The 9,848-nt window shown below is 44.1% G+C and overlaps 1 pseudogene; it reads right to left on the reverse strand.

The window, feature by feature from the left end:
• Positions 1 to 1,306: 1,306 nt before the first annotated feature.
• Positions 1,307 to 3,566, reverse strand: LOC119292669 (annotated as a pseudogene).
• Between the last annotated feature and the right edge of the window lie 6,282 nt (positions 3,567 to 9,848).

Genomic DNA, 9,848 nt, shown 5'->3' on the forward strand with positions numbered 1-9,848 from the left:
CCTTAAGTCTTCTTTCGCAGTTGCGGATGCTTGCGAGAGGGGTTAATCATAAGTGGGAGGATTGTCCAAGGAAGGGTAGCACCCAAGCACCGGTTCACCCTCATATCAAATTATCAAAGTAAGGAATGTGAATCATATGAGCATGATGAAAACTAGCTTGACAGTAATTCCCATGTGTCCTCGGGAGTGCTTTGCTTTATATAAGAGTTTGTCCAGGCTTGTCCTTCGCTACAAAAAGGATTGGGCCACTTTGTTGCACCATAGTTACTTTTGTTACTTGTTACCCGTTACGAATTATCTCATCATACAACTATCTGTTACCGATAATTTCAGTGCTTCCAGAGAATACCTTGCTGAAAACCGCTTGTCATTTCCTTCTGCTCCTCGTTTGGTTCGACACTCTTACTTATCGGAAGGACTACGATAGATCCCCTGTACTTTTGGGTCATCACATGTCTTTCAACCTAAGATTCTCATAAATGTTCCTTGGTCCTCTTTTCTAATACAGTGTTTTCAACTTCATTCATCCTTGTTGTATTCTTTCTTGCCCCTTGTGTGTCATTCTTCTTGACTTGCAACCTTTCAAGGTTTGTGGTTTCACCTATTTGTCAAAAAGCAACTTAGTTTACCTCTTCACTTCATCTTCCGTTTGTATTCCTAGATCTCGAGGCGAGATCTCTTGTAAGTGGGGGAGTGTTGTGACGACCCGAGACCGACGCTCCACACGCCTTCCAGTTATTTCATTGTTGCCGTGTGTTTTATTTGTTTGTTGCATTCATCATGCCATCATGAGCATTGCATCCACATGTTTTCATAGAACTTGCATCCGCTCATAGTTGTCGCTTCTTCCTTGTCTTTGTTGACCTTCTCTCAGATCAACTGGACCGCTCTGTTCTCTCTCTTCACTGAGCGCATCAAACCCCTTGTCCCCATGGCCTTTCATCAAACCCCTCGCACGTGTCTGAAAGTTGTCCAGAACCCGACCCGCTCGGACTTGACCGATGGGTCCGGATAATCCCCAAACATCCCTAAAACATCTTAGGTTCATTGTTTGGACTTCCTAGCCTATTTATCCTGGACCGTCTGATTAAGATCGGAGGGACCAAATGCACCCCTCCTGCCTACCACCTACTATATTTTTTTTGAAATAAACATCACACTTTATTAATTGGAAATAAGAGTTACGTCATCAATAAGAAAAGATACAATATCATCCATAGGCTCCTCACACCAATCCCTAGTCTCTGGAAATTTCGCTAGTCTAGCAAGTTCATGAGTAACCTTATTTGCTTCCGTATTACAATGCTCAAACCTAGTAACAAAAAAATCACATGCCATAAAATAGCAATCGTCGAACACTGCCACTGCCGCACCCGCTGATTGTCCTCCATTTTTTATTGTGTCAATCACTTCCATATTATCAAAGTTGACAATAATGCGATTGCAACCAGCCTTCTGTGCAAGGATTAAGCCAAACCTTAGAGCTAGTGCTTCTGTTGTTAATACATCAACACACCAATCAATCCTCCAATTTCCGCCAACAATGAACCTTCCTTTGTCATCTCTGAGGACATCCCCTGTCGTGCTCCTAAGCAGATCGTGATCAAAGGAAGCATCAACATTTAGTTTCACAAAACCCATAGGAGGTCTGGTCCATCCCCTTATTTTACTGGTTGCCTTAGGGGAGTGTGCATTAACGTAGTTCGCCGTTATGGCACGAGCCCCCATCGAAGTTTGATGTGCATCTTGAGACTTTCCTTCATGAACCAGTTTATGTCTATCCCACCATAGATACCAAGTTGTTATAGCAATCAATTCACGTATGTTCTGGAGTCCCAATACAATTCTTGGTCTAGCATAAGTAGTAACATTTCAAGAACTGTCTCTCCCGCCCGATCGACACTACAAGCTCTATTGATGACCACATACAATCCTAACTTGTTCCAAACCTCTTTCGCCTTTTGACACAGAAACAAGGCGTGTTTTGTGTCTTCTGGCCCATTTGAGCATGATGGGCAGATGGGCGAAATTTTCATGTGTCTATTAGCAAGCATAACACGGCACGGGAGAGTTCCATGCAATGTACGCCAGATGAAAATTTTTACCTTTGCCGGATAAGATAGTTTCTAGATCTTACCCCAGATAGGATTAGCATTGGTTCTACCCATACCATTTGTATATTGCAATTTCCTCCCATGTTGTTGGTTCCATTCCTCCGAATAAGCTGATCGAACAGTGAACAAGCCATTTTTTGTATAACTCCAAGCAATGAAGTCCGACATATCATGCATTCGAAGGGGAATTGCGAGCACCCTTTGAGCGTCAATTGGCCACAAAGTTTGTCTCACCAAGTCTTCATCCCAACAATTCATGATTGGGTCAATAAGGTCAGACACCTTTGACAAAAGATGCCTACTTCTAGGAGTAATAATTTTCCTACTTGCACAATTCGGGATCCATGCATCTTCCCAAATATCAATCTTTTGTCCATTTCCAACTCGCCAGATGTAACCATTCCTTAGGGAATTAACTCCTGCCATAATGCTTTGCCAGGTAAAAGATGAACCCTTCTTTAGATTTGCATTCATTAAATCACCATCTGGGAAGTATTTTGCTCTCAAGATTGTAGCACATAACGATTCTGGATTATCAAGCAAACGCCACACCTGTTTGGCTAGCAAAGCCAGATTGAAACAATGTATATCTCGGAAGCCCATGCCTCCTTGGTCTTTTGGGACACACATCTTTCACCACGCCATCCAATGCATCCTCTTCTGTTTGTCCTCGTCACCCCACCAAAATTGCGACATCGCGTCAATGATTCCTTTACAAAAAAAATTAGGAATTTTAAAGATGGACATAGCATAAGTTGGAATAGCTTGTACAACAGCTTTGAGGAGAACTTCCTTTCCTTCAGCGGGTAACAATTTTTCTTTCCATCCACTAATTTTTGTAATAATGCGATCAATTAGGAATTGGAAACACTCGCTTTTGTCCATACCCACATTTGCAGGCAAACCCAAATATTTGTCATTGAGAGCTTCAGTCATAATATCCAGAATTGTGCAAATTTGCGCCTTGTCTTCCACTTTTGTGTTGGGACTAAAGAAAATACTCGACTTTTCAACGCTCACCATTTGCCCCGAGGCAGCACAATAAGAATCCAAAATTGATTTCAATGCCTCCGCATTCATAGCATTTGCTTTCATAAGGATCAAAGAATCATCGGCGAAGAGAAGGTTTGAGATCGACGGGGCATCTCTACAAATCTTAACTCCAGAAATATTACCATTCTCCTCGGCATTAGCTAGAAGAGCCGCCAGCCCCTCTGTACATAGCAAGAATAAATATGGAGAGAGAGGATCTCCCTGCCTCAAACCTCTAGTAGGTTCAAAACTCTCAGTCTCTTCAGTATTAAAGCGAACCCGGTACTCCACCGAAGATACACATTGCATAATTAAATTTACCCAGTTCTCTTGGAATCCCAATTTCAACATAATTTCCTTCAGAAAAGACCACTCTACCCGGTCGTACGCTTTATGCATATCCAATTTGATGGCACACATACCCTCTTTACCATTCCTTTTTTCTTTATTTTATGGAAACACTCGTACGCCACTAAAATGTTATCTGTAATCATTCTTCCGGGTACAAATGCACTCTGAGTTGTGCTGATAATATCTGGAAGAATTATCTTCAAACGAGTCGCAATCATTTTTGAAATAACCTTATACACCACATTGCACAAACTGATTGGTCTAAATTGATTTACCTTTTCTGGAGAACTAATCTTTGGGATCATTACAATTGTCGTATCATTCCACCCATCAGGTATAGTACAAGTATTCATCGCCTGGAGTACCTCCTCAGTCAGATCATTCCCCAACCTAGACCAAAATCTTTTATAAAGAATAGCGTGTAACCCATCCGGACCCGGCGCTTTTAAATCTCCAATATCAAATAGAGCCTTCCGAACCTCCTCAGCTGCATAAGGGGCTAGGAGAGAATTATTTATTTAATCTGTCACTTTTCTTCTCTTGTCACAAGAGATAGAACCTCCGGGTTCGGTTGATCAACTTCTGAGGTAAAAAGATTTGAAAAATACCCCATAATAAGGTTCTTCATCTCCATATCTTGCACCCAATTACCGTTTTCATCAAGCAATTATTTACCTACTATATATATAGTAGTGCACCCTAGACCATTTTGGACAAATCCCTAATTTCTAGGGATCCTCCTAGCCTCTGCCGCCACTCCTCCTGTCTCATCTTCCTCGGGATCCTCCCATTCCTCTCCGAACCAACCAACTCTACCTCTCGATCTCCACCCAGCAAGTGCCCAGCCCTGATCCCCTACGTCCGAGACCATCTCCTCTGGTTCTTGTGCCCAAGCAGGGGAGAGGCACCCACGTTCCCAAGATCCTCCCCAAGCATGCTCCCGTGCCGCCGTCCCGTACGCTGCTCCTCCTCGAGACGCGCTCGCTCGATCTGGACCAGCATGGTCCCGAGCATCTCGACCCCGTTGCCTGGTCGTTGCTCCGGCCAACTCCGACAAGCCGCCAGGGACCAGGACCTGCTGAAGATGCCCTCTTTTCCTCACGGCTGAGCTCGCTCCACCTCGAGGTCATCCATCTCGCCTCCCCGTCCGGCGATCAAGAGCACACGCGACAGGCCCATGTGTCGTCCCCTGCCTTCTCTCTCTCTCTCTCTCTCTCTCTCTCTTGTTTCCCTTTGTTTTCTGCTCTCTCTCTCTCTCTCAATGCTCTCTCTCTCTCGTTTCTCTCTGTGCCCAGGAAGCCGCAGGCTCGACGCCATGGCCGCCACCCCATGGAGTCCCGCCGGACCGGATCCGGCCGGGAACCAGACGAGCCCGCCACCTCCATCCCAGATTAGACCGACTCCGCTCGCCTAGGCCCCGTCTGCCGTCGCGCGGGAGCTCACCTTGATGTTGCCTCTGCTTCCGCTGCATCGGGCAGCAGCAGTTCGGGCAGAGGACGACGCCTCTACCTCGACCACTCGCCCCCTCTGCTTCGCACGCTGGACCTCCAAGTCCCTCCTACGTCAGATCCAGGCCGCGCCAAAGACCCCCGCTGCCGCAGCCGCCCAAGGCCCAGCGCACCCAGCCTCTCCTGACCAACTCCTCTGCCTCACGGGGCCTTGGCCCATGGGTGAGCTCCCCACAGCCCCTTCTCTATGTTGGCCCATTCTGTGTAGTTTTAGCCTGCATGTGATTTTTTTCCTAGACGAATTTATCTGTTTATCCAGGAGCTGCAGTTTTACAGAAAAACCCTCCATTTTCATGCATTAATATCTCACAAACCGTGCATCAGCATCAAACAAACTATGTATGTAAAATGCTCGATTTTTCATGTACTTTCGTTATTTGCAACTTTCATCTATGTTAAAAATGTTTAAATTACTGTTTGCATTAATTTCCATAAATAACATGTTTAAATGATTTATTTCATAACTAAATAACTGTAGCTCCGAATTAAATAAACATGATATGTAAATGCGGTAGAAAAATGCATAGATTAACATGGTGCACTTATTTTGCATGTTTAACAACTCTAAAATTGTGTATAGTGCAGAAAAGTAGCAAACTCGAAATATGCACATGGGGATTTTCTGGAATTCTTGTTTGTTGTTCCAGCATCATTTAAACTTGCCTAAATAGTTAGTTTACTTATGCTTCTCCTCTTGCCGTGTTTAACAACATTTAATGTTGTTGGTTTCATAGACGAGAGCGAACTAAATAATTGAATGTGGTTGCATATTGAGCCCCACTTAATTTATAGTATTATTTGTTGCACTTGCCATGCCTCATTAAGCCAGACATGCATCATACTTAGTTGTGCATCGTGTCATGTCTATGCTAGCTTGTTTACCATGTCGTTTTCTTCTTTTCAGTTGTGCTTCGTCTCGATAGTTTTGGTTACATTGCGATTGTGAGGCTTCATTCGACTACGCCCGTTCGTCTTCTTTGTGGATTCAGTCTTATTCCTAGCAGGATTTCAGGCAAGATGACCATTACCTTGGATACCATTACTATCTTTACTTGCTAGTTGTCTCGATGTTATCGTTATGTCGCGCTACCTACCACTTGTTTTATTAAGCCTCCTAAGTTGCCATGATAAGCCTCTAACCTTTCCACCATCCTAGCAAACCGTTCTTTGGCAATGTTACCGCTTTGCTCAGCCCCTCTTATAATGTTGCTAGTTGCAGGTGCAGTGCGGGGTTTTCCATGTTGGGACATGGATATCATGGGATATCACAATATCTCTTATTTAATTAATACATCTATATATTTGGTAGATGGTGGAAGGTTCGGCCATTTGTCTGGTGTTTTGTTCCACTCCTGCCGCCCTATTTTCCCTCATACCGGTGTTATTTTCCTTGATTTTGTGTTCCTAACACAGTCGGGGTTTATGGGCCCCTCTTGACAGTTCTCTTTAAATAAAACTCTTCCAGCATGGCCCAACTTTGGTTTTACCATTTTCCTAATAACAACTAAAACGTGCATAGAGAGTTACCGGTACCCGAGGATAATTAATCAAGAACCCGGGTCATTGCTCCTCATGAGTGTTGGTTCAAACTGAGTAGCCTACGAGGCCACCACGGGGAAACTCAAGGATTGGCTTTACTCGTAGCTTGACCCATCCGATCGTGGCCTGAGACAAGATACGCGCTGCTCCTATCATGGTGTCGGTATGTCGGGGGGTCTTGCTGGATTTGTTTTACCATTGTCGAAATGTCTTGTGAACCGGGATTCCGAGCTTGATCGGGTTGTCCCAGAATGGAGGATTTTTTCCTCCATGGATCGTGAGAGTTTCTGATGGACTAAGTTAGGACATCCCTGCAAGATCTAATCTTTTCGGAAGCCGTGCCCGCGGTTATGTGGCAGATGGGAAATTTGTAATATCCGATTGTAGAAAACTTGACACCAGATCCGAAATAAAACACACCAACCGCGTGCGTAACCGTGACCGTCTCTTTTCGAGGGAGTTCGGGAAGAGAACATGGTGGGTTTATGTTTGACTCGTAAGTAGTACAGCGTCACTTCTTGATCGTTACTAGTTGGCGTCCGTTATGCGTAGTTTCTCTTCTTACTCTTGTACTCGTAAGTTAGCCACCATACAATGCTTAGTGCTTGCTGCAACCTCACCACTTATCCATTTCACACCCATTAAGCTTTGCTAGTATTGATACTCATGGTAATGGGATTGCTGAGTCCTCGTGTCTCACGGATTACTACAACAACAAGTGCGGGTACAGGTAATGCGATGATCTGACATGAGGTGCTTGCTTGTTTGGAGTTCTGCTTCTCTTCCTCGGTCAAGGGATAGGTTTCGGGTCGGGAGCCTGGGATTAGCAGGGTGGATGTCGTTCTTCTTTTTTGTTTGATTTCATCCGTAGTCGGATCCTGCTCTTCTGTATGATGATTGCTATGTATTGACGAACTATTGTATTCATGTTGTAGCTTGTGGCGAGTGTAAGCCTTTATCTTGTATTCTCATCTATTCAGTACATGGTATGTTGTAGTGATACCACCTTGCTATGCGCTCGAACTATGGTTGTGCCCCAATCATGAATTCGTCATGTGATTGGGATAGAATCACATCTTGGGCGTGACATGGCGAGTATATATGAATTGAGAGGCTTGCTGGAGGGCAAGGACTCGATGCAAATTCGGAAGGATTTGGTATTGGGCTTGGTCCCCAGGAGAAACACGGACGAGGGAAGGGGGTGACTATGGGACACCAGGTGTTAGCGGCAGAGAGGTGATAATAGAGAGAAAAGGTTACGGTGGAGCTCCTCTGTTGGGCCTTGGGCCAAAATGAAATAGGAAGGGGCTGGCCTAGCTTTTTGGCCATGGTTGGCTTGCAGTGGCTTATCTCGCATGTCTCGGTGATAAATAAGAATGGAAGTGTTGGGTTTGCACACTATGTTGGTCGGATGAACAATAAAACCTAGCAGCAAAATACATGGGAGAATGGTTTGACTACAATAAAATATCAAACGGCTTCCTAAAAATATAAGAACATACACTAAAATATTATTACTATTATAGAAAAGAGTGAATGAAAGCACAAGTGCTCCCTGGGTGATTTTGGTAATTAATGTTAACATATCTCTTGTTGGACTAATGCCTTTATCTAGTGTATTTCAGACAAGTTCAACAATGGCGTGGAAAGGACAAGAGGATGTGGAACCCCTTCAAAATGTTAAGGACACATATTGGCAAAAGCTCAAGACTCTTCATTTCATTTTTAGTGATCCAAGATCACATTGAGTCCATAGGAAAGCCAATAATATTAAAAGGGAATGAGGTGTTGCTTAATGGCTTGCTTGCTCAAATGCTTAGTGATATTGCTCTAAATCCCTCAACCACTTTCTCACTCCAAATATGTCAAAACCCTAAACTCCAACTCGGCCCCACCGATTCATCCTATCCGGAGCCACCGAGTTCATATGACATAGCCACTGCCTTCTGCTCCTAACAGTTTGGTCACACCGATACGGATCTCAGTCTCACCGAGATGGCCTTGCCAATTCTCTGTTGCCTGTTGCAATTATTTCGGTCTCACCAAAATAGCGATCGGTCTCACCAAGATGGCTTGATCAATTCTTTGTTTCCCTATTGCTTCACTTTGTTCTCATCGAGTTGATGCAATCGGCGCCACCGAGATGAGGTTAGCCCTAAGCCATAGCACATCGGTCCCATCGAGCTGTTCCAATCGGTCCCACCGAGATTCCTAATGTTCATATTTTGAACTAAATCGATCTCACCGAGTTCATCTATTCGGTCTGACCGAGTTGGGTCAAATGTGTGTAACGGTTGGATTTTGTGTGGAGGCTATATATACCCCTCCACCCCCTTCTCCATACATGAGAGAGCCATCAGAATGTGCCTACACTTCCAGCATACATTTTCTGAGAGAGAACCACCTACTCATGTGTCGAGAAGAACATATACCAATCCTACCACAAGAATCTTGATTTCTAGCCTTTCCCAAGTTGCTTTCCACTCAAATCATCTTTCCACCATATCCAAATCTGTGAGAGAGAGTTGAGTGTTGGGGAGACTGTCATTTGAAGCACAAGAGCAAGGAGTTCATCATCAACACACCATCTATTATGTTTTGGAGAGTGGTGTCTCCTAGATTGGTTAGGTGTCGTTTGGGAGCCTCCAACAAGTTGTGGAGTTGAACCAGGAAGTTTGTAAGGGCAAGGAGATTGCCTACTTCATGAAGATCTACCCAAGTGAGGCAAGTCCTTCGTGGGCGATGGCCATGGTGAGATAGACAAGGTTGCTTCTTCGTGGACCCTTCGTGGGTGGAGCCCTCCGTGGACTCGCTCAACCATTAACCTTCGTGGGTTGAAGTCTCCATCAACATGGATGTACGATATCACCACCTATCAGAACCATGCCAAAAATCTCCGTTTCTTCATTGTGTTTGCACACTCCAATCCCATCCCTTTACTTTCTTGCAATTAGCATGCTTTACTCTTTCTGTTGCATATACTCTTGTCACGCTTGCTTGAAATGTATTGTGAATGCTTAGACTTGTGCTAAAGCTCCACCTTAACTTGAACAACTTAAAATTGCCACTTTACTTGTTGAGGGTCTAATCACCCCCCCCCCCTAGACCCCTCTTCTCGATCCTTTCAGTGAGCTTTTTTTTGCATCTCTAACATGATTTTGAAAAATTGTTTTATGAAATAGGAGCCATATAACAAACTCTAAAATAGAACTGGGTTTCTATAATCCCCAAAATAAATCATGTAAAGTCCAAATAATATTCTTATCATTTTCCAACTATACTTAACAGGGAAGAAGTCATGCTT

Source organism: Triticum dicoccoides, chromosome 4B (assembly GCF_002162155.2).
Source record: "Triticum dicoccoides isolate Atlit2015 ecotype Zavitan chromosome 4B, WEW_v2.0, whole genome shotgun sequence".
In the NCBI taxonomy this organism is placed as follows: Eukaryota; Viridiplantae; Streptophyta; class Magnoliopsida; order Poales; family Poaceae; genus Triticum; species Triticum dicoccoides.